At 36.7% G+C, this 26,460-nt stretch overlaps 1 protein-coding gene across 3 annotated transcripts in view; it reads left to right on the forward strand.

Annotated features, from left to right (window-relative positions):
• Window positions 1–11,738: 11,738 nt before the first annotated feature.
• LOC593528 (angiotensin-converting enzyme) overlaps window positions 11,739–26,460 on the forward strand; it is a 32,492-nt gene continuing 17,770 nt past the window's right edge. Inside the window, exon 1 of one of the 3 annotated variants that reach the window (XM_011665618.2) lies at window positions 11,739–12,141. The gene's annotated coding sequence lies outside the window, so the exon portion shown is untranslated. Of the gene's footprint in view, window positions 12,142–24,236; window positions 24,455–26,460 lie in introns of those variants that run through there. The other 2 variants (XM_011665623.2, XM_792999.5) reach the window with 2 other exon arrangements.

The raw sequence follows: 26,460 nt of genomic DNA on the forward strand, positions 1-26,460 counted from the left end.
TAACACATTTATTAAGCAGAACGGATAGGTATTTGAAAATACAAATTTTGATGATGGTGATATTGACAATGCAGATGAGGATGATGATGATAATGATTTGAATGAAAGAAGAAATGATATTATGATACATGTAAGTCATATTCTGTTTATCCATTTAGAAAAACACCATCTTGAAAAAAATATACTTACTTCCATGTCAAGTAATTTATTGAGAGCTACTATATAACGTAATGAGGTATTTCTAGATATTACGCCATCTCTGTTTTTTGCGTTTAATTCGAAAATAATTTTCCCCGCCTCCTACAGGTACATAATTCATTTTTCTTAATTTTCGTGTGGGAATAATTAAGATGAAGATCATGATGCAGCTATCCTGCCATCTTGACTTACAAGGTGCAAGGACTGTGGCGAAGTGTGAGTCATCATATTGAGGGGGTACTGGAACGATTCGTGGGAGGGGGCACAGGTATTACTCAGAAAATGATATGCAAATTTACAAGGCTTACGGTTTAGGGGAGAGTGCAGGGGTGGTACATGCGTATTCTTTTCACGTCCTTTCCATTCTCCCTTTTCAGTTCCCCTTTCTAGCTTTTTTTCTTCTCATAACACTCGATTATGGGGGGGGGGCGTACTCGTATGCCCCATATCACTACGTCATGATGCAGAGAGCCTACATGGTGACATTGTTTAATGACAAACACGATGAACTAGAAGGTACTGTCATAAGGACACCCCACGAAAACTTATCGCATTTGATTTCGAAAATGCTCATTATCGCACAAACCAGCAAATGGGTGGGGGGGGGGGGGGAGGCGTGCCCCCATGCCCCATATCACTAAGTCACTATGCAGCGAGCCTGCATGGTGACTTTGTTTAATGACAAACACGATGAACTAGAACGTACTGTCATAAGGGCACCCCACGCACCTAATCACATCTGACTGCGAATACACTCATTATCGCACAGACCAGCTGTTGGGCAGACAAACTCAAATGTCACCAGCGAGGCGAGTAGGAAGGAGTGTAGAACTGGGTCGTATGTAATATTAATAAAAATAATAATAACAATAACAAAAAAGTTGCTTATAAAGCGCTTACCACCAAAGTCTCTACCCAAGGTAAACTAAAAGAAAGTATATGAAACTAATCAAGGACATGCATATAATGTAAAACTGACTTGTCGAAATTAATTTCTATAAAGTAAGGATGAAGGTCTATCGATACATTTGAAACTGTCGAAACGTCATATAGTTTAATTGTTGAAAATGGTCAATTGCCTTTTTATGCTTTGCTTGCTTTTTTTGATGATTTAAATATTTTGAGACACATGATGCATGTAGCAACTCAAGACTTACTATCATATATGTATTCCAGGAGTATCTGATTTAAATGATTTAAGCACAATAGATGACTTGTCATATTCCTGACATCGTTGGGGGATCGTAAATAGGGAGCATCGCCTTCAGCAAAAATCACCTGTAACAGCTTAAATAATTATTATACGCTATATAGGAATAAGAGAATATGCATCATAATTCTTACGCGGTATCAGCTCCCAAAAGGGTGTTAACAATTGTCATTTCTTTATCCTAATAAAAGTCCACTTAAAAAATATGGTGGTTTTACCACAGCATTTCCACAAGATCTACCCCCTTCCCCTCCCATCGCAGATAAAATGTGGATCACTATTAAATATGAGTCAGATATTCACAATGATTCTGCAGTCGGGCGTTTTTCAACGAATATCTTTTAAGGTGCGGAATATAGATTTACTTATATACATGGAGTTCAATATAACACGATAAATTAAATTGTATTGTGTAACTTCTCGAAAGGCCACGGCGTTTCCATTTCTTAATTAAAAGGGAAGGGCTATTTTCCTCTACTAAATGCGGTATCATTAACTACATGTATCTACTTACCCGGTAATTAGTTTATTTTCACATTAATAAGCACAGTAATTTTACGAACGACCTGAAAGTTGGATGAAAAGTCATCACTCCCGATTTACCAAATATCTCATTTTATTTTAGTATGAGTTATTTTCTCCTTCATCTTTATCAGAAAAGATAAACATGTGATATGATCTAATTCAACGACCCATTTCTTCATTATGACGCTTAAGAAATCTCTCTTGTTATCACTAGATGATCTCTTTAATCTATCTTCCCATTAACAAATCAAATTTGCTTAGTTGTAGCTGAATCCTCAAGTTCTTCGCTATTGAGTCGCAACAGGTTATTTGATTCATCTTTGGCATGGTTGGTCCGCGCTGATTTCGGGTGTGGTTCACTTGCGAAGCTGCGCCAAAGTACGAAAGCTTCTTTTGAGGATTATCGGTAAGTAGCTGGATATCGTTCACGCACTTTGTCAGGATCAAAGCTATCGGATATGGATTTAAGGGATATCGACAGCCAGATCTGCTTTCTCATTGGCGCCAAAATGCAGTCGAGGCGAGGAATCATCCCCTCTTTGAGGCTCTGAAGAAGAAGAAGAAGAAGAAGAAGAAGAAGAAGAAGAAGAAGTAGAGAAAAAGAAGAGGAAGAAAAGAAGTAGACGGAGAACAACAACAACAATAACAAAAGATGAAGAAGAAGGAAAAAAGAGGAAGAAGAAGAAGAAGAATTAGAAGGAAAAGGAGGAGAAGAAAATTAAGAGAGATGTTGTCAAAGAGTGTACACAAATTGTTATCAAGAATATGAAGCAACATCACAAAGATCTTGTTAATTAGCGCTTAGATAAGCCAAACTTCAATGAGGTAAGGTACGCTTAATTATAATTATCTGAGTTATATTCCATTTAAACATTAATCTAGTGGATGTGAATTTTATCAGTTAACATAACGTTCTATGTCTAAAATCATCGCTGCTTTTATTGGACAATACTTGCTTTATTTATTATCAAAATGATAAAGTGAAAACGGATACAAATGTATTTATTGCAAGATAAGCCATACTGTATGTGTGGAAGCCATGTCGAAGGGTTCAGATATCTTCATTAGATGTAGACCGTGGACAATCCTGATCGGTTATCCGAAATTTGCTCCGGTGATATTTCTTCAGAAATGAATCATTCAACTGTAATATTAGGCAAGTGTCTTGCCAAATCTTCAATTACGTTTTACGTCACGTTTGGTTTAGGGTATTATGATTAGGGACAGTGTTCACTTTAAGGGAAATTCAACCTTCAAAGTAAACTAATCCAGACCTGACCAATAGAAAGCAGAAACGTCAGAGAAGCACACTGGTAAAAGTTTGAACAAAATCGGACAAAAAATAAGAAAGTTAATAAAAACTTTGAAAGTTGTAATCACTATACCGTATAGAAATGTCAAATTGGCTAAATCGGTAATGCCACTGGAGTGAAACGCCGGACAACCTTTCCATTTGTTCACACACACTAACTAAAATGTCAATTTTTTACAAAATTTCAAATTGGCTGATTCGGTAATATGCCCCTCTGATGAATGACTCGGGATGGTCTTTCCTTCCATATCCATAATATATTTTAAGAAGTGCCCAAATGAAGAAGGCACTTGGGAGAACAGAAGATATTAATTATAATTTTGTATACGACGAACGGGGGAGTTGTTCATGAATACGTCACAACTCACTGAAAAAACTGCCAATTTGAGATTCGCATAGCTTAAGTGATCTCCTATTTCAAATATTAAAAACTCTTTTAGTATTTTTCCGATTTTATTCAAACTTTTACCATCGTGTTTCTCAGTTTTTTTTCTGCTTTCATACAAATGAACTTATTATAAAGGTTGGATTGCCCTTTTAGGGTTGGAGATTCGACAGGTATATTAGAAATTGGCCGGAGTTATCTTCTGAATCTTACAAATCCCAACATCTGTGATAAGTAATTCGAGGATTTAGAAGTATTCCGTATCATGTATCAATCGCAGACGATGGAATATTATTGCATACAATCTCCAAGTTTATATCAGATGACACAATCTCAGTAGGAGCCCTCCCACTATAAAAAAACAACCTCCCCCATACTTTCCTTAAGCCTCAACCCTCAAGACATTTTAATTACGCCCTCAAAGACCGCCCATTAGGTAAATCCATTGTTTGAAATTGGAATTTTTTTGAATGTCAACAAAAGTAATAGGATCTCAAAAATTCGTATGAATGACACTTCACTGGTTTATTTTTTCACACAGAGAGTCTGTTCAACTCGTTTACAGAGTAAAAATCTATAAATGCAGGTATCCCCTTTTAGCGCAATGAGCAAATCCAATCGTTAACTTTATAAATGATAAGATCATAGAATATTAAACAACCTTAATGTAAGGTGAACAAATTATTGACCATCCTGGCCAGGTTCTAAATTCCCTATTGACCGGCAGTCTAGCGCGCATAGTTGACCATACACTGTTAGACTGCAGAGCGATGTGCTTTGGCGCAGACAGAAATAACTGAGAGACTAGATTTGGAGTTTCCTTTAGACATCTATACACACAATCACACATACCGATTCGCATTGCTGTCAAATCGAGGATGTGTTATGTACCGTATCCGGACACCTAACCCCTGGACAACCACCCCGGGTAACCACCCCTAGGAAACAACTCTCTAGGACAACTACCCCCTAGGGCAACCACCCTCTAGGACGACTACCCCCTAGGACAAATACCTCCTAGGGTAACCTGCCCAGGCAACTACCCGCTAGGACGACTATCCCCGGACAACTAAACTCTAGGATAGTTGTGCGGGCGGTAGTAGTCCTAGAGGATGGTTGTCGTAGCCGTCTGGGGTTAGTTGTCCGGGGTAGTTGTCTTAGGGTTAGTCGTCCTAGGGGGTAGTAGTCCTAGAGGGTGGTTGCCCTAGGGGGTAATTGTCCTAGGGGTAGTTTTCCTATAGAGGAAGGTTATCCTAGGGGTGATTGTCAGGGGGTTGAGTGTCCTGGGGGTAGGTGTCCTAGAACCGTTATTTTCACATCATTTTGTTATTACATGTTCGATGACGGACATGTTTGTAGGAACGTAACATCCCGAGGACGATCTGGATATTTAACCAAGGACCATCCTTATAAAACAACGTACCATTGAATTTTAAATAGTTTTACACGGTTCTCGAACCGAGGTTTCCTCCTTTTGCGAGTGGTCGTCAAAATAAAAGTACAGTTCTTATGGGTGTCCTCGGTACCCATTTAAAAACGAAAAATTATATGCGCACACACACACTCACACACACACACACACACACGCACAGACACACCCACACACCCACACACATATCGAAAATTACTGGCAAACATGTCTTTCGATACAATACGAAAAGATATTCAACAAGTTTAATTCTATATTCCGCTATCAGAATCTGAGATGACCTGGAAACTGTGAATGTCGATTTACTTCTCTGTGTGTAAAACAAGACCGATTATTCACAATCACGGAATTAACATGGGATGTCTTTGGCCTTTTCCTCTACTTTTCTCTCCAAATCAGACGTTGCTTACTGATGTATTGCTCATTGTCTACTTATCAGATTGAATGATATGTATTTAATCTTTTATTCGACATTTTCACAGCGTGGGCTATCGAAATGTCCATTAATGCGTGTTCTGTCCTGAATAATTCATCGGGTTGGCGTGTTCAGAGAAGCGCAAAGATCCTGCGGGTAAAGGCTCTCAGGTCTGCTCATAATCAGCGTAATACGAATGCCTTTAAAGGGTAAAAACACTCTATTGCTTAAGGAATAAAAACACTAGCTCTCATCCATTTGCATCCCAAAAATTAACAGAGCAGTGAAATGGATTACATAAAAAGCACGCGAGACCCTTACGAAAAGGGAGAAAACCACGGGAAGGTAAAGCAAAAAGAATTAGACAAGGAAGGAAGGAGCAAGAATTATTAGTTGAAATACCGGAGATAATTTGCTCAAAGAATAGTATGAAAGGAAATAATTTTTTTTTTTTAAAGTTGAGTAAGGATCAATTAAAAAAAGGTCAAAGATAGCAAAAGCGAATTATCAAGTTTACAGATTAATATTTAATAGGCGTACACGTACGAACAATGAACTTTTACCTCGAAATCGATTGAAAAAGAGAAACCATAACTAATTTATGCTTTATAAAATATATTGATATTACCAGCGTGTAGATTATATTATATTCATACGAGAAAGATAAATATAGAGAGAGATAGAGAGTGAAAGAGAGAGAGAGAGAGAGAGAGAGAGAGAGAGAGAGAGGGGGAGGGGAGAGAGAGAGAGAGAGAGAGAGAGAGAGGGAGATGTGAAGCGAAGAAAAAAAATGACGCACGTCAACTGCAAATTGGTTTGCATTGGTATTGGGACCCGACCCATTTCTTTTTTCTCCCTTTCCTTCGTCGTCTCCTTCTTCTTCTTCTTCTTCTTCTTCTTCTTCTTCTTCTTCATCTTCTTCTTCTTCTTCTTCTTCTTCTTCATCATCTTCTTCTTCTTCTAATTTTAATTCTTTCTTTATGTATTTTACTTCCCTTTCTGTATCATACAAATATATATATATACATATACAGGGCACAACATTTGAGTTGAGAAGCTATCAACCCAAGCCTTCATCAGCCTTTATTTTGCTGACTAGAAAAAGCAGAAGCAACATGGTGTCGTTGGTATGTCTCAGAGTGGTGTGATGTACAATTATAATAATGTTAATAATATGAACGATAGTAGTAATATAAACAACAATAATAGTACTAAAACTTATAATAATACCAATAATAATAATGATAATAATGGTTAAAAAAATTATGATAATTATAATACTGATAATTACACTATTGATAATAGTAATAATAATATTTTATGCCCTATGTAGGCCTATGTATTGCTATGACATTATCATATTGCTTTTACAACGATATACCAATATTAAGATAATCGGAAACAACTTTCTAATATAATATCTCATATTTATCAAGGCTATCGGTATCGCCTTCCCTTGAGAAAAGTCTCCTGATCTAATTTGCCTATTTAGGACAAAGGGCAGAAGATTCTTTTTAGGTTTGATACCAGAAGTAGCCTGTCATTTATTAATATATCCGGTTTTTGTCTTAATCTCCTACCTGCCTTCCTATTTGTAACGAACATGCCTCTGAAGTGACAGCAAACAGAGCACTCAGCGGGTCTTTTAGGAATGATTTTTTTTTCTTTCTGAAATCTTATTTTATGGGCATTGGACATTCATTACAATTAGAATGTAGTCTAATCAAATATCACCAAAGATCATCTCATCGACTTGGGAAACAGGCATTTCCTCAAATTCGCGCAAAAAGTGTTTTTTCTAAACGATTATAATTATGCTGTGTTCAGTCTCTTAGTAATCAATATAATAATGTCTTTAAACAATTAAAAACGTTTTCTTCCCCTACCTAATTGAATCTTCTCTGACTCTCATGAGAAAAGTCCATCTTTATTACTGTATGTACAGTAAAATGATGCAGATAGATATTGAATAAATATTTAATGATACAATCAGTGAGCATTATTGTTATTATTCAATCTTGCTTTAAGTTCGGCTTTACGTAGAAAACAAATTCCTTTCTTTTAGCTTCTCACATAATTCACAAAGGAGGTTTGTCGACAAACCTAGGTTTATCTGCGTCATATGACGCATTTTGACGCGTATTTTCAACCTAGGTTTGTAACCTAGCTTGTAACCTGGTTTGTATTTACAAAGTTTGTAAAAACGCGTCATAATTATGACGCACATAAACCTAGGTTTGTCGACAAACCTCCTTTGTGAATTCGGGCCAAACAGTTTTGAGGCATTCTGAATTCAAGTCAAATCCAAAATGCCTCTTTATTCATATTGTCAGGTCCGTAGCCAGAGTTTGATGTTGGGGGGGGGGGGGCACATACATGTAATTGATCGACGTCCTGGGGAGGGGTCTAAAAAAGTTCAACCGATCTTGGATTTTTTTGGGGAGAGGCACGAGGGGGGGGGGGGAGCACGTGCCCCCCCCCCCGTGGTTACAGGCCTGCATATTGTATACATTTAGTGAAAGTGATTTTATAAAGGAAATGCTTATTTTCGGCGAACAACAACAACAACAAAAATACAAAGTGATTTTTATAAGAAGTCTGAATACCACCAAAAATGCAAATACAATTCATCATCGTCACATAGTTAGGCAAAAATGAGAGCGAGAGTGCACAAAAACATATTTTGCTAGGTATTAAAGATTAAGCGACACAAAAAGCGGAAACCTGAGATTTGTAGATGAAAGACAGGAATATTTATATCCTATGCGAAGACATTTATAATATCTGGAGGCAGGTATACGCAATGATGATGAGTAGTGTAAAGATATGAGTAAACTTAGCGTTACAGGCTTTATTGCCCGATAGGCATGCTGCTCTCACGTTTACGCCCACTCTGGCCCGTCTGTCGCCAGTATCGTAGGGGTATAACATCAGATAACAAGCATCGCTCCAGTACAAAAAACACTACTCCGACAAACGCCACAAAATCGTGATGCACGCACGCCTGCATGAAATTCGAAGAGATTATCGTAATATTTAGACGAGGTAGAATAACTATCATATTTATGAGCTATGCGGAAGAGAAAATGTTATTTTGGATAGTCTGCTATACTGGCTTGGTGAAACACACATAGCAGCAATATTGGAAGATGTATTGAATTACGCCGTTTTGTTACGAGATGATATTAGGCCCGAGGAGCATTTGAAATGAAATTACACGTTCAAGCTCTGACAAAGACGGATAATGATAAGCTACAAGGAGTGTGTATAAATAGAAAATGGAAACGGGGTTATGGATAGCGATAGGAAGAAGCCGTCGTTTTTCACCAATCTTTGAGCGTTCTTAGATTTAATATTGTAAGCTTTTTTCTTATTCATTTTGTAAGCTAAATTAAAGCATATTTTGGCTCCACATGTCCTTTTTTCTGCAATAACAATGGAGATACTGTCTCGAAGTGAACCTATCTTCCAGATTTTCCACTTTTTTAAAACTTTAATTAACTCCAATCTCTTCATCTCTCTTGACTTTTAAAATGGTGAACCAAAATTTGTGATATGCCGACTATCCCTTCGAAGATTACAAGGAGAAAGATTAGAAGAAGGAGAAGGAGAAAGATTATAAGAAGATGAAGAAGCAGAAGAAGAGGAAGGCGTATATCGGACGTTCCCTCAATTTCCTGTCGCCCCTTATTAACCTGTAAAGCCCGACATCGCCTCATGCCAGGGGGAGTTCGACCGCGGTTTCATGTTCGTCGTCATGGAACGATTTTGTCCTCCGCAGCTCACGGGATATTTGAGACGATGAAACGGACCTTGGGGACGATGAATGTCGAGGTATGAGGCTCAACATCGGTATCGGTTGGATTCGACTCGTGTATTACAATTAACACAAAAACTGTGGAGCTCGTATCGTTCTTAGGGGTGATCATGATTGTGGTATAGGCGGGGGAGGGGTGAGCATAAAGTAACTGCTGGTAAAGAAAGAGAAGTAGATAAGAGAGAGAGAGAGAGAGAGAGAGAGAGAGGGAGAGAGAGAGAGGGGGGGGGATGGGGGAGAATGGGGTGAGTCAGAAGTATGGGGGGAGATAGAAAGATAAGTGCACGATAAAAAGTACTTTCTTCGTATACCATTCAACCAATTATAATCTGAACGTATAAATGCAATCCACAGCAGTTTTAAGGATTAAATCTCATGGATTATCTCGTTAGTTTTCATTATTGAAATAGTGAGCACCACAAAAGCAATACTATATGGACGACAAAAGTCCGCTTAAATGTCATGCGATCGCTTTTTAATCGGGGATTACGCGAAACAAAATTGAACATTATTGTTTGAATGAAATTAATCATGTTCGTTCATCTCGTTCGAATATCATTTCCACGATCGTAAAATACGTTTTGTGATCCGCAATTCTCTCTGGTAACACCGGTTGTAATCGATTTTTGCTGGGAAAAGGCAAAGAATGGTAGTTTCATGTTCAATGAGGAGTGGTATCACATTGAAACAAATTGAATAATACTTAAATTTGTATTTCAAATTCTAGTATGGGGCTTGAGAAAGGCGTAAAGAGAGAGAGAGAGAGAGAGACAGAGAGAGAGAGAGAGTGAGGGAGAGAAGGGATGGGGAGGGAGGGAGAGAAAGAGAGAAAGAAAAAGAGAGATAGAGAGAAAGATGAAGAAAGGGAGAGAGAGAGAGAGAGAGAGAGAGAGAGAGAGAGTGTGTGACCAGGGAGAAATGTGGAAAGGATGTATTGTATAACGATTTTAAGTTTGTAAGATATACAAAATGTCACAATGAAAGATCGAGATTTTTTTTTAGAAGCATGATGAATAGATAATAATGGCCTGCTTATCACATTTCAATACGCATACGTTGATTTGTAATAAAACTGAAGTAATAATATTTTACCCGGTAATTCCCTACAGTTCCCGAACGAGCTGTGGTACTAGACGAGACACGAGGCACGTATGTAGCTAGATTTGTTCGAAACATTGTTGGAGGGGACGTGCAATCGAAATATCAGTGAGTGGGAAATAGTGACAAGGGAGAAAAAAAATCAGGTTCCCCGGCGAAGAAATCCATTAATGATGATTGCATCCATTTTTAAAATAATTTAAAGGCGATGCCATCATTTTTAATTAAACATACAAAATTGCCTTAAGCCCCACTGTACTACTTGTAGCTACTTGCTCCCTCTATATAGGAAACAATGCCTAATCGGTGACCGTTGGTCCCCCATGATACTGTTTTCCTTATGTTAATTGAGAGCCGAGTTAATGAGATAGCCACCTGTCAGTGACCACCCGCTGGGTGGTCTAATCCCTTCTGGCCCACCTAGTACAGACGAGCTTTAATACAAATCTGATTCCTACATTTATACAAAAATAAAAATAAAATCCTAAATTACACAAAGTGATGAATTTTTCCGAGGAACCTAGAACATGAAACAAAACAGGATATTTGGATAAACAAAAAACGAGCTGTTTGTAATCGAAATTCTATGAATAAACAGAATTGAATGCCATGTTTCATATTGACGTGATTTTGTATGTGCTATATTCAATATTGCCTTGAGCATACACTTGCTTGACAAAGCTATTACCAGACTCAACCATTTATCGCAAATATGAGAGCTATTTTGTTGTATTACAACAACAAAAAATCAGAAATAGTGCACCATCATTTAAAACTCAAAATCAAGAAAACATTCCCTTTAAGTCTTCCATTAGAATAATCATATTTTTTCTCATTATATGGCGGTACGTTATCAGCTTAATGTGGGCTGCAAATCGTAGATCTGTGGTAACATTATTCCAAAAAGAAGTAAGTCATTACTTACGGAACATAAATTATTCCCTAGTGGTATGAAAACAGCATGGAGTTTGAATAAAAGTGTTATTGGTTATTTAATAATTCAAGTGATAAACGAGAGGAGTTTTAATTTTGTCATCGTTGTATCGTGAGAGCGAAATTATTGTACAGATGTTAGGTTCAACTCATTCTAGACTAGATACGTCATCACGTGTGAGGAAGTTATGAAACAACTAGAACATCAAGGAGCGTGCAAAATGTGTTCCGTTTACATTTGGCTTCAATCTTACTCCCCACTCCGCATGGAATTTACGGCCGTCGATTGTTCGCTCGTAAGCGGGTTGGAATATCATATCGCACGCGTGAGCATCCCCGACGTTCGCATATCTCATTCACAACATCCAATTAGCTCATCACTCCAAGTGCGTCGCTCGTCGAGTCAAAAAGGTAATTCGCACGCGTACCAAACCGTGCCTTCCACAAGGCTATCTCGGATAGATGTTAATAAAGCGACTGCTGTTTCTTTGGACGGTGTTTGGGGTTGTCCGGTTTTAGGATCACTGGACCGGACCCAGTAGAATCTCATTTTAAGACGCCACAGGGAGACGAAACGAGACCAGCTTACTTGCAAACATCTGCGAGACAATTGCCTTGGAGGCGTGGACATATATTCATTTTATTTTTAATTGGTCTTCGTTTTCAACAAAAAAAACATCATATATGTCATCGAGAAGAATAATTTCAATACTCGAGATCGAAGTTTTCATGATATTTTGTCTTTGTTCCTCGTATGAAGGGATAAAACTTTCTCAAGGTGTGGTTAAGGCTCCATCCCACCCATTTTGGTAACAGCTGGTAAGTTTCCCCTTTCTTCATATCTTTCAGTGATTTTCCTTAAAAGTATATTGATACCAATTAGAATCGAGAATGTTTCAACATACTTTCTCTGATATACCCGTATAAAATAATCGTTAATTATCCGTCGTCCATTTTCGGACTTTAATCGCCAGAATTGCTTACCTATATAGAAAACAACTACACATGACTTGTATGGCTCTTGATCTCGAAGGCCAAGAGGAATGTTTGTAAGCTCAATTGTCTAATATATGTCGGCGAAAGGTGCAATGTTCAGCAATCTGTGTATTATATTGCATGATTTGATGACTGACGGCCATGTAGAAAACTTATGCTGTATTAATGTATCATAGTCTATGATGATTATAAAGAATAGAGATAATCCATCATCTTTAGTTATCAACCATAAACAAGTCTTATATATCAAGCGTAACGGACACACTCAGTACAACTCAAACAAACAATGACAATGATAACAACAAGAGCAACAACATAAGACAAGAACAACAACGACGACAACAACAACAACAACTTTCGTTTAATAAAAATCTCTTCTTTTTTTAAGTTTTAAGTTTATTATTCTTCTTTTACTGATATACGACAACAAAACAAAACAAAGCATAAGACTTATCAACAAATATTACGAGGTGTTAAACCTGAAATACAAACTTACTACAATAAATGACAAGCTTATCACTTTGAAAGATACAGCAGTCTTCTTCTTCATCTGTAAGAATGAAAGTAAACAATTTTAAAAAATAAAGAAATCCATTTTTTCGTTCAATTGCGAACTTGAAATACTTTTCTAAATATCACCAGACTGGGATAACAATTCGACAGTATACCAGGAAATTATGTATCGAATCACATTTTATATTTCATAAATTACACAGTGAATTGCTAAATCTCCCAACAAAAGTCATTGATGCAATTGGTTTGTGAAAAATATTTGTTAGGATATAAAGATTTTTTACTGAGTTCCAACGGTTGTTGTTGCTCTACTAATTTCAGTCTTTAGTCAAAATCTGTACACGCAAACTACATTTTATTCTAAAAAATGATTAATCATTTCAAAGAAATGGCATCGTGTGAGAGGAAATTCTTTGTCATTGTCATAGTAAGCACTCAAATTGGGTGCAGTCTGTCGATTGACTCGTATAAAACCTAACAAATATATCGGTCATATTGAACAAATCAACCAATCTTAATATCGATTTTGTACAAGATCGAGACCACAATACATTTACCAGTGAAATTGTTCGGAATGGTGTGATCAAAGCAAGTTTGAGAGTGTGCACTGAACGCAATGGCAAAGACTTTCGAAAATAAAATCATTATAAGGCCATTTTAATATCCCTGTGCATTATTTTCTATAGGTGGGAATATTACAATACCGTATAACGTAACCCGAAAAGGTTTGTATGGGATATACAATATGGAATTGAAATTACCATGTGTTGATTTTTGAGATTGTGTTACTGTTTACCATAAGGAATATTAAACACTACTTGTAAGCATACGTTTTTGACACACTAGAGTTTCATGGTGCGACCACTATTGTTCATCGATCATTCTGTCAAAAAATATGCACATTATGATGGTTAGTTTTCACAGATCTCTACATATCATGGATATCAAAATTCACGAAGCCTTTATGAAAATTGCTCAGTGACGGATGGGGGGGGGGGGGCATTTCCGATTGTAAAAACAAAATCCGGTTTGGCATACATGTACCTGTAGTACAAATTCAGGAGAAAAGAAATATGTGTCCCATATGATAATAATTTGCGGACCACTAGCAGCTGAATCCAATGACTGAGGGGATAATTCCTAAATAAATGTTAAACACTTTTATGAAACGCTGGTGTCAAGCGCTTTACAAAATGTAATTAAAGATGATTCCAATGCACTAAATAAAAGCAATTTATTGGTATGTATGTTAACGAACGGAATGATGTGTATAATAACATGAAGAAAAACACATCAAAGCAGGAAAATCATAGATTCTGAAAGCTGAACATTCAAAGAAATTCCCCATACTGCCTTCAAAAAGAATTTTTCCATTGCAATATGCTGTATAGGTTCTTGAAAGTTTAATTCAATTTAAGAATTCTCAATCAAAGCGATTAAGCTACAGATGCCAAAATTGATTCCGTCATACATCATCAATATAGGCCTTCCTCTGAAATTCCTGTAATTAAATTGCATATTTATTTTAATAAATATATACAAATCCGACATTACATGGTTTTATCTTGCTGCATATAATCCGGTCTTGTAGATTGTTTTATATTTTAATGTCGAATAGTTCCCTTTAAAGCACAATTTGTCCTTGACAAGGGAGGAATATGAAGAATTTATTAAAAACGAAGTTACAGTTGTATCACGAGCATTTTGATGAATAACGCATTCAATTTACGTTTTGGTTTAATTACAAGTGATATCGCATGCATTGTAAGTATGCTGGTACTTGTATAGAGTGTAGACATATCACATAAGAGGATATACAAGCAGGATAAAGTATAGGCCTATGAATACAATTAAAATAAGTCCTTGCAATATGGTGGTTAATCATTTATTTTGACGTAAATGTATTTGTTATAAATCCAAGCTGATACAGTTAATGATCATAAAATGCTTATCAGTAATACTTCTTATTTTTCACTAGAGTGGTTACAATTTTGTTTGCACCAGCTCGAATACACGCTTATATGATAACGTCTTTTTCAGATACATATATTTTGTCCATCATACAATTACAATGATAATAATACTACTAATGATGTTTTGTATATGTTTTCCGAAGTTTGTATTTGACGCTTTATTGACATCGTATAGGTGATGTGGTCTTGTTTATTAGCCACGGTATGTAGGTTTCAAGGGTCGGGGTTCGATTCCTGCCAAATCACTTTAGCAAGGCTTTGATCTACATTTTGCCATAATTTACCCAGGTTCGTATGTGGACACGAGTACACAAAGGCTATTAAATGTATTCTGAAAGGGATTTACAACAACAAAAAAAGCATTAAGCAATCGTTTTTTTTTTCTTTCATTTTACAAAATAGTTTTCTGGGAGTTTCATTTTGATATTGTTATTATAACACCGTACTGCCAACTTACAAACAATACCATCTGTCGTCTACATGTCTGATAAGCATTCAGTCTTTAGTTTGTAAGACTTTTCTTGCATCATAAGTATTTGCTAGTTTCTCGTTTTTGTTATTCTCATTCAATTCTAAATTCCGTTTGGAATTTTCTGATGATCGAAGCAAAAGGCCAGAAAAGGTAATTGCTAGACTTTTACTAGTACTTTATTATTGCGCTTTATAATTATTTATATTATTATTATTATCACGTTCTATCACCATTCTACCACTATATACCAGCATATATGTACAACCTTAGATACAATACCACCATACATACTGAACCCGATAACAATGCCGTATGCGTGTTCATCCTGGTCGCAGTTTACCATATTGCACCTAGGTTTCAAGTTCGTTTCATATCCTGTCGAGCTGGTAGTCCCTGCAGGCTCGGAACACGTTACCTCTCTCCAAATTACCCTCTGAATACTGTTCCCCGAGCTTGATGAAGCTCATCTAGATTGTTTCAGTTTATTACCTCTCCAGTGATTACCAAGTGCGACCGAGGCGGATGTGTCAACCTACATTGAAAGGTGAAAATCAGCGGCATGGGAATCAAATGTCTTAATTTGATTTGTCAGGCTTGTGATTTGGGACAGTGGCAAGGGTTTATCTAAAGGTTCTCGGGATTGCTCTGTTGACTGGACCGAGTCTGGGGAAATAAAGCAGAAGGATAAAGTGACAAGTTCACATTTCAAGGGGAACATGAGCCGGGGAAGAAGGCGAAGGTAAGGTGCAAATAATGGAAGATTTGGGAGAATTTGTGAGCAGAAAAAAGGGCAAAAAAGTGCATGTTATTCATGGCGATGGCCCAATTTTAATTTACCCGTAAAGACATGTTTAATGGTCACCTGTGTCTGATTTCTGCAAGCTGTGCACCTCATAAGTCACAGTGTGTCGCTTCTATCAATGATTAGTCGTATGGGTTTAAATAAAATTTGGCTTGTAAAAAATTATAAATTTACTTCATTTTTCTATAATTCCTTTGTCACTTTAAAAAACTGTGATGAAATGGGTTGTCCTCCTTTCTTCATTCTTTAACAAATGGACATCATTTCTTTCTCCTGCAATTACTCGTTTTCCTGCAACGCTTATTTCATGTTTATTTTAGCTTGTAATTGCGAGATTTCGTCTTTCCAGCTTTGAGTATTCTCAGCCTCAAGCATTGATCTACATCAAGCACAGTCTATTTATCTGCCAACGTCCCAGAGATGATAAGGGGGAAGGGGAAAACACCTTTCAAGTCGTCTTTTTTTATTTGACGGTCAATGGCCCGCAGCTAATGATGTTTCGATTAAGACGCGCTATGCTTGTCATTAACCACACATTATTACCAGTTTATCTTCACGGCCAGAATGCTTAAATGAGAGGAAGCTGTATCCATCCGAAATCCATCTAGATATCATAACGAATAAATTGAACGAAAATTCCCTACATGGCATCAAATTTATGAAATCCACCTACAGAAATGGGACGTAAAAATATCGAGGCATCTTTATGAAAAATGATTAATTTTTCTTTTCGTGATAACGGGCCAGAAATCTTTCCTGACTATTGAGTGACTAAAAGATAATTATTTTTACCTTCAGAGATCTTAATCACGTATATTTCCAACAAAATTAGCGAGTTTAAGTCAATCTATTTTCTTCCAAGGTACAGCAAAGATTACCGTCACGATATCCAAGGAAGAGTCAATTTTGTTTGGAAATTAGGGTAAGATCTAACCTGTATTATTTATATGCCCTTGAGTCTGAGTGGTATACTTTCATCACTGTTACGCAACAAATTAAAATTATATTGGATTGCTCAGGGATACAGCATGTTTAAAGGGACTCGGTAACATTGTTGAAGGTTGATGAAAGAATTGCTTAATTTTGTATAAAATGTTTAATACTTATTATATTCCTTTTACTGTACTAACCTTCTGACATGCAAAAAATCCTGAAAAAATTCTCAAACCACAAAGATATCTATGGTTTTCTTTGAAGGTGTCACTGTGCAACACCCTCTAACAGTGATTAACAGTAAATTCTATTTTCCCAACCGTTTTCCATGAAAAAAGACATAAAACAGGCTATTCAAAATCTTTCAACACTTAAATGTCTGGAATGGTATGTAGAGCCAATTTATTGCTTTGTGAAAATTTACATTCACCTAAAATGTAATCAAATTGTTATAATATAGTTGGGAGAATTAAGGAATCGATCAGATCAGTTTTTCCCAATCTGTATCATTAATAATGGTCCGTTTTCATTCTAATTTTCAGATTATCTTTATTTGTACATCTAGCATTGAAGCCACTACCTTAGCACCACTTTCTCTCATCTGAACAATGTTACCAAGTCCCTTTAAGATTATGACGATTGTCTGGAAAATGAATCAAATCAAATTTAAGAAGTATGCTAATATACCTACACAAATATGCGGAAACGGTATAAATATGCATTATATTAAGGTATATTAATATTAATATTTTCAACAAAATTAATAAAAAAAATTCTATGATTGATATTTCAACTTAAAACCTTATACAAATCAGGGAATGAAGGTTTTAAATTGCACAACAAAATTTGTAATAGCAACATCTATAAAATATGGTGCACATTCCAACAAAAAGGTAAAATCTTAAGCTTTACTCCACAGCCAAACCATCAACTGCCAAGGAACAAAATGATTACATACCTAATTAATACCAGTGAGAATTTGTTAAACAAGATCAAAAGTAGAAAAATAGAACCATAATTGAATATTGTTTAATTATTCAATTTTAATTCGATGAATTAAAGATCAGTTATATTAGATTTGTACTAAAATTACGATGTATAATCTTACAAGGATTGCATTGTAATTTCGTTCACAAACACGCTTGGTTCATTGATCCCCAATCAGTTCTTTACTATTTTGATATCTTCAATTTACTATTAATAAATCACAATTCCCTTTGTCCCGTTCGGTCATTTCCCCCTTAATTCTTTAATAATTATTGCAGGTTCATTAATTCAGCCGTTGACAAATTGATGGCGGCTCCGAAGTGGCATGGGCTACTTTGAATTTCACACATAAAACACGCATTTCCTAACACCTGCTCGTTAGAAAGTCGGAGGAAGTTCCCAAACGCGTGATCTTTTATCACATTTTGAAAGAAACTAATCGCCACCTGTCGATCAATCTTAAACTTCAAATCATTCCTGAGATAAATTAATTTCAATTCATTACCCGCGTTGCATATAAAATTGAATCGAGGGGCTAACAGTGTGAACACTGAATATTTTACTATTTATATTATGATGAAGGACTCTTTGAAGCAGTTAAAAAGCCTCCTAACGCGCTGAATTTATGTATAACAAATTTGATTTGTATGTGTTTGCTACCAAATTTTGTACTTGAAAGGCAGGCTGATTAAATATGAATGTAAATAATATAGCAATGGCTTACAATCATTTTCAAAAAAGTGTTTGAAAGAATACAAGCATTGTTTGGGAGAAATTGCCAATTACCGGTCAATTTAACACCTAATTGGCATATTGTGTGTAAACAAAGATGTGGCCCCTTTTCCCCAAGCTTCGAACTTAAAGGCACCTGACAAATTTGCTAACAACTTGAATGTTGTGTCGTCCCCCATACAACATTCTGGATGTTCGCCGGTATGTAGGAACATTATTATCTTTCATTGAAAAGAAACCTTCGTTTAAAGAAGCCATTGTCTTTTCCCATTCCCCGGGGAATAATTTTTTTAATAATCCTTCATTACTGAAACTATTATTATCAGATTAAGTGTTTTATATGGTTTCAATTTGCTAGCTTCAAGGCCAAATGTGATTATATATTAGGTATAAACATTACTAATGAAAACTCATTTAAATTTGTTTTTTCTTTCGAAATCTCTTAATTAATCTTTCTACTTCTCCACATCTTCCTCATCTTTTGTTTATTTTGTCATTCTCTCATTTTCGCTTCCTTCTCTTCTTTTACTTCTTCTTTTGCTCCTCCCTCGCTTTCTTCTTTTCATTCCTATTCATCGTATTCCTGTTTTTCTTCCCCTTTTTTAGTTTGTACTACTCCGATTATCATGTTTATTATTTTATTATATAATTTACAGAATGATTGCACAATAAGCGTCCGATGCAAATTCCACTGAAGAGTCTATTGCATTAACCAAAATATACATTATGATTTAGTGGCTTCACCAGTATCAGCACTGTTCTCTCCGATGATCTTGTAATTATTATTACCTAAGCATTACTAGGTGCCAAGAGTGATAAATGTGGGTAAAACATCTTGTTCAAGAATGTAGGCACCGAGTGAGAATCGAACCGAAAGGCCCTATGTTTCACTGAGCGGCAAATGCTTGCGAACGTCGCGAATTTGGATTCGCCAACTTTTCTGACGAATGTTGGCGAAAACCAGCGACTTTTAGTGACGTTTAGCGACAATTAGCAACAATTGAGCCAATGTTTCCGAAAGTGTTTGCGAAAGAGAGTTGGCGACTATTAGCTACTGTAAGCAAATGTTAGCGACAGTTTTTTCGAAGATTAGCAACTATTTGCCAATCCTTTGCCACTAATTGTGAACCGTTGAGACCTTTTGCTAACTCCTTGTACTCAATCGGTCGATTTTATAAAGGCACCATATGGTAACGTGGTCGCTACCATTTGCGAAAGAAAGAGAACTGGCGATAACAAAGAACGACACCGTCTTACAACCGTTTGCAAAATTAATGCTTACGACTGTTTTGCAAACGCCTGCAACTGTTTGCTGAAAAATAAATTCGCACAAGAAAAACTGTTTGCGAACTTTTTTGCAACCTTTTGCAACCTATTACGAACCCTGGCGAAACCCCAGATCTGCTACGTTCGCAAGCATTCGCCGCTCAGTGAGATAGGGCCTTAAATACCCTCATGCTTCCACTCCGAGTGGTGGACGGGCTAGAGCTAGCTTCGTAGCTCGTTGTTATATACATCGTGTTCTAATCTAACACCGCAAAAGTTGGCGAGCTCACAGAACGATGTTTGTTATTTATTTGTCCTTCCAAGTTATGTACGGTAAGACTATCATTTACATAACACCTCGAGTTATAGATGGTATCGGGTCGTTGAGATGCAAAGGGGAAGTAAATCTTTTCAATACATCCAAAGAATATTAGCATATAGGTACCTTATCTGATACACCATCTTTGAATCACCATGCTCCATGAGTTCGATTTTTCTGTTGCCCTTTTGCCTGTTATCTCGGATGATCTCGTATTGTGAACGACGCCGGGATCGAGAATATGTTGCGAAAGTCGCGTTTATTATTCTGTCAGATCATACCCATTTCCATAAAAAGAAAAAAGACAACTTTGAGAAGAAGAAGATAAAAAAAATCCCAAATCCGATATGTCTGTTTATCTTGTCGTATTTGAAAAATCAACGATATAATCGGAGCTCAAGGCATAGTTGTGTAGTAAAATCCAATTTTGTCGTGGAAAATAAAAAAAAACTCTGCAGGGTCGTATCCAGAATTTGCAAATCAAAAATAAATAAGATGGCACATTCCCTGAATATAATGAAATGCAAATGAATAAATGATAACGATCACAAAGAAATTTCATACCGATGTCATGTCTTTGAACATTCAATTTATTCATTGCAGCTCGCCATACAACAAAGAAGAATGACTTCAATAAACATGTTCTTACTACATTTTGTGACTAAACAAAACAAAAACAAAATTACGATTTCAATGGTAGAGTCTAAAAGCGGAAGTGAAACCCTTTTTACTTAACCAAGTAATGAATGGCGAGTCTGTGGAGAGAAGGCTATTTGGCGGGAAGTGGCAGACAAAACAAGGGGAAAGTGTGATGTGCTAAGGTGAGATGTGTATCTTACAGAGAGATGAATTTAATCTTCTTCATTGGCATCGCTAAGGGTTCGAGAGATACAGGACGCAGAGAGATAGATGAATGCCTTTGAGCTGTTTACACCTGTATTCATCAATTCGATCATGATTGCTGTATCCATCTTGGCTACACGATTGAACTCCTTAATCAATATCAAGTCCAGTTTCAATTTTAGAAGTACAAAAATACAACATAGGAGTATAGGGAATTATATCAGGAGTTAGATTTCGTATACATCTTAATTTCAACATTCCTATTCTACAAAGGGTTCAAACTTATTTCTGTTCTTTTTTTTCTTTCTTTCTTCATCCGAGTCCTTGTAATACATTTTGTGAAAAAAATATGACTGTTGAAAGATTCGTCTTCTTAAATCATACAAAATAGGAATATAAAATGAAGGCCTGCTATTTTGCATTTATGTCAATAAGGGCAAATTCATTGCTAGAATTGTTAAGTTTTCGTGAGCGATGTAGGCCCTTCACAGACCGGCTAAAACTCCGAATAATCATAATTAGTGACACAATTAATGTAACTAAGAGGGAGGGTACACCGCCCAGTGCTCCTTTTAAAAACACATAACGCGTGTACAATATACCTTCAATATTTTAGACTCTAGGCACCTGTAATGTCACTTATTTATTCATTTCTCTGCTTGCCAGTAGTTAAGTAAACAAATAACCGCTCTCGTCATCATCATCATCATCATCATCATCATCATCACATCATTCATAATTCCCAACCAATAAATTAATATACGCTTGCAACTTTGTTATTGAATGGAGTACTTGAATCTCTGAATCGCAATCCGTCTCTTAAAAAAGGGGGCATGATCTGTGTGTTATCTGTTTTCAAGATCTATTTCTGTTTTGCGGATGTTATGGAGAAAAAAATTGAGACTCAGAAATTTGAATCAAAATGTTGAATACCGGACAAAATTATATTGCCTTCAGCTGTATAGGTTATTTTGAGTTTGTAACTGATACAAGGTTCTTTTCTAAAGAAGATGCGTGGGGGAAAGGCCTTAGCTTTAAACAAGCCCACATCCAACTACGGCTTGTCGTGAGTAGATATGAACAAATTACATCAATACGCTATGTCTTCAAAGCTCTATATAGAAATAGTGTAGACTTTTGATATATAATAATCATAGTAGCAAAAAAAAGCATATGCTTTTACGATTTACGCATACTTCAATGTGTTTATATCTGTAAAGCGCTTAGGTACATCGTTGGATCGGTGTATTGAGCGCTATATAAAAAACCGGATTATTATTATTATTATTATTAAAACGGTTATGCTCTCAGCATTTCTTATGTCATTTTATGCGTGACAACAGTTTTGTGTGTGTTTAAATACATAATCCCATTGAGCGGACAGACACAATATTTCGCTTGGAGGGGGTGGCGTGGAGTGGGGGTATTGTTCCTACTTTTAACTTCGTTATTTTCATGATAACTCCTTTGGGCGTCACCTTGTACCCGCTCGGTGGGGAGCAATCCTCCTAGCCTCCACTCCTCCCGCTGTTTGTAAATGTATGGATGATATGCCACAGGATATCTCGCCCACATGGACGGCATTCTACGGAAGCGTAGATGAGACGTCCCCCATTTTCTTTTACGGTGAAAAGGTAGAAGACAAGTGACAGTATTTCATTGAACTTACATGTAATTCAGGATATAAAGGCGATAAGGACACATTCTTGGACCTTTCTCGACTCTTTTTTTAAAAATATTTTTCTATAAATGGGCTAAAACTAAGCGATTTTAAATACTGTAACACTAAGGGAAACTTGAAACATCTTTAGAGGTCAATATTCTTAAACAAGAGAAGAAAAAACACGGACAAAGTGTAAACAACTTGAATTACAATGTTACGAAAACCAGGTTGGCATCTTCCGTTAAGATTCGACTCTCTCTCTCTCTCTCTCTCTCTCTCTCTCTATCTTCCTCGCTCTTTTGTTCCCTTCTCTCTCTCTCTCTCTCTTCCTCTCTCTTTTTCTGTCTGTCTGTCTCTCCTTCCCTACCCTTCTTTCTCCGTCCTCTCTCTCTCTCTCTACCTCTCTTCCCTCTTCCCCTTCTCTACGTCTCACTCTCTATACACAACTGTTTTTTCCAAGTATTTACAGGTGATCACCGTCACGAGTGGTAATGGAGACTAGTAAACTAATACCATATTAACAATCACCAACGGCCTAAGCTTATCTTCCGCTCTGAAGTGCTATCAACATTAATGCTATCTCTTTCGTTATTTACTCATAACCACTGTCTTGATGTTGTCCTTGTGCCAAGAAGAAAGCTAAATAAATATTTATATAATTCCTCGGTGAGCTATACAGAAGCTTATACAACTATGGGATATTTAGTAATAACATTATTATTAATAATGTAAGGAGCCAAATCCACTTCAAATATTCGAGTTGCACTATTGCAAAAGATGAAACTACATGAAAGCACTGTACGCCAAAACTATCATTTGAGTAGGATACAACAAAATAAGAAAGATAACAATTATTTACAGGGCTTATTCCACAGCGAAAGCCCTTCATGAGCAATGGTTCTCTCCCTCAACGTTGTATTTAGATAATATTTATTATGAAATGACTGCTGATTTTGTCGAATCCACATAAATTGTCAGGTGTGATTTTAAAGTCAATGTATCACAAATCCTTTGAAAGTGATGTCCTCCTCTTTTATTTCTTAATATTCATATATTTAAAAAAAAGGTTGCTATGTTTTCTAAGATTTCTTAAATATTTGATTTTGTATGTATATATTCATTGTAGTTTTATGTGTATGTGAATCTTTTTTTAATTATCATCTATAAAATACAGTCGCAATTCAGCCGTCTGTCTGCAAAATGTTATTTCTTAAAGTAAATCATGAAACTTTGAACCTGAAATCTATTTTTTAAATGGTGTCCTCTCTCGATATACCGTACACGAAAGGTAACAGGAAATGTCTGCGATTCCCTGTCATGGTTTGTTACTTTGTCTTTTGAAGCGTAACGAAAGCTATTGACATGTTCTTTTGAAAGCGCTGATTTTAGGGAGTATACAATAGGCCTCCCACTGTACAGAGTTGCCGTGTTAATGCTTTCCGTGCAGTTTATGTACCTGTGTATTCCAGACTATATCATTTAATGGAAGGTTGTGGTCAACCACTGTGAACTACTACCTACGTAAAAGTTGTGTTGAATACATCGCAACAGAGGTATATGCTGATGATAAATCTATACATGGAGCCAGATTTGCACCAGTGAGAAGAATACAACATCTGAATCGAATATAGAAGTAAGTTTCCATGAATAGCCATGTTTGTATTTACGTACAGTCTAAGAAAAACAACAAAAGTTGTTGACAGACTTCAGTTTAGAAGCTTTGTCATTTGCGATGATGGTGCTAGTTTTTGCACGTATTATGTAGGTTCGTTGACTTGGGGGGGGGGGGGGGGGAGGGGAACGAGAGAAAAGGTGTTTTCATAGTTTGGATTTCACCTCGGAAGCGGAAGGGCAATGCTACTGGGTGGCGACCCCACTTAAAAGCGATTGTTAAGACTTTCAAATAATCAACATAAGGGAAATTTCAACACACCCTATCGTATTGCCAACACAAAACACGTTCTGATTATGTTGCGTGTCATCGTTATATGAGCACTCTTTAGTAGGTGGCGCACATTACTCCAGCAAAGCATAGTAGTCAATGCTAATGCGTATTGGCGCACAAAGTTATTGAAGTGGGGTTAATAGACATGTTTACTAACATATTCAAATGTATGGCTGTTTCTTTCTTGGGGACCTAGTGACGAGTTATTGCATTAACCTGTTATTAATGAACGGACTATAATACTTGGAATCCAGTCTGCATGCATTAGTTGTTGCCATATCGGGCAAACCTCGGTTATGCTTCCGGGTTGTAAAAGACAACCTTTGTTTCATACAATTTTAATATGTTAGTAAGCCGGTCTATAGGTAGATTTTGCTTTAAACGTATGTGTGATTGCGTTACATGTACAGGGTATTCAATGTACAGTGTGGGAGAGGGGTGGGGTGGGGGTGGGGTGGCACATTTACAAACAAAAATATGTGACAAGAAAAGAAGAAGAATAAAGTGTTATCACATGTTAAGGTGCAACAACACAAGGAATGGAGGGGGTACATTTGTGTGTACTCTTTGGCCCGAATTCACAAAGGAGGTTTGTCGATAGACCTTGGTTTTCGTACGTCATAATTTTACGACGCGTTTTTACGCGTTTTTTTACAAACCTGGTTTGTAAAGAACAAAAGGAGGTTTGGCGAAACAAAAGGATATGTGTGGCATGATTAAATTTGTTAGGGATGTTATTTGGATCTGCAAAGACCGAAATATTACCCAAATCCCAAGTGTTTTATTCAAACATCACATAAGCAACTTTGGCGCAAGTCGATTTTTGCACTTTTGCAAACAAAGTCTCCTGTTCAACCAAGCGTGAACACATACCACACAAAATGATACTACATGATGCGGGATAAAACACTCTTTCTTAATATGTAAATACTGATTAACTGTTCATAGATGATTTTTAAAATAATTAGCAATTTTCTAGGTGTTAACTTTTTTTTGACTCACACTGTATATGCATAGAAATTTGTTTTGAAGAGAGCACGGGCCGGTCTTACCCCAAACCCATCCCATTGTAGCCACCACTACGACTGAGCGGGTGAAGAGGGATCCATGGAGGGAAGAAACAGGACGAGTGTAACCTTCTTTTAGTGTTTTAAGAATATCACAAATTGTTGAGAAAACGTCTCTTCAGTACTGTTGAATACAGTACAAACAGTATTTTGATTTATCAATGAAAGCCTTTTTTAAATTTTTTATACAAAAAACGATTTTGAAAGAGAAAGCGATAGATAGAGGAAGAAACTAGGGATAAACGGAGCAAGAGAGAAGGGGGAGGAATGGAACGAAAGAAGGCAGGAGGTAAGGATTGAGAGACGGAAAGGTAGAGAGAAGGGGCAGGCAAGGCCATAAGGGAGACAAGACGGGGCCGGTATAGATGAAATGACTTATGTAGGAGGAGAGAGGATGATATATATACAGTATATATATATATATATATATATATATATATATATATATAATGAGAGAGAGAGAGAGAGAGAGAGATAGGGCAAGGACAGAGACAGAAGGAGAGAAGGAAGGGCGGTATAAATGGAAGGACTTACATGTAGATAGGAGGAGAGCGGATGAGGTATGTATATATATAGAGAGAGAGAGACAGAGAGACAGCGAGAAGAGGAGAGAGATGTTGAGGAGGG

The sequence above is a fragment of the Strongylocentrotus purpuratus genome, unplaced genomic scaffold (genome assembly GCF_000002235.5).
Source record: "Strongylocentrotus purpuratus isolate Spur 01 unplaced genomic scaffold, Spur_5.0 spur5_scaffold_6, whole genome shotgun sequence".
Taxonomy (NCBI): Eukaryota; Metazoa; Echinodermata; class Echinoidea; order Camarodonta; family Strongylocentrotidae; genus Strongylocentrotus; species Strongylocentrotus purpuratus.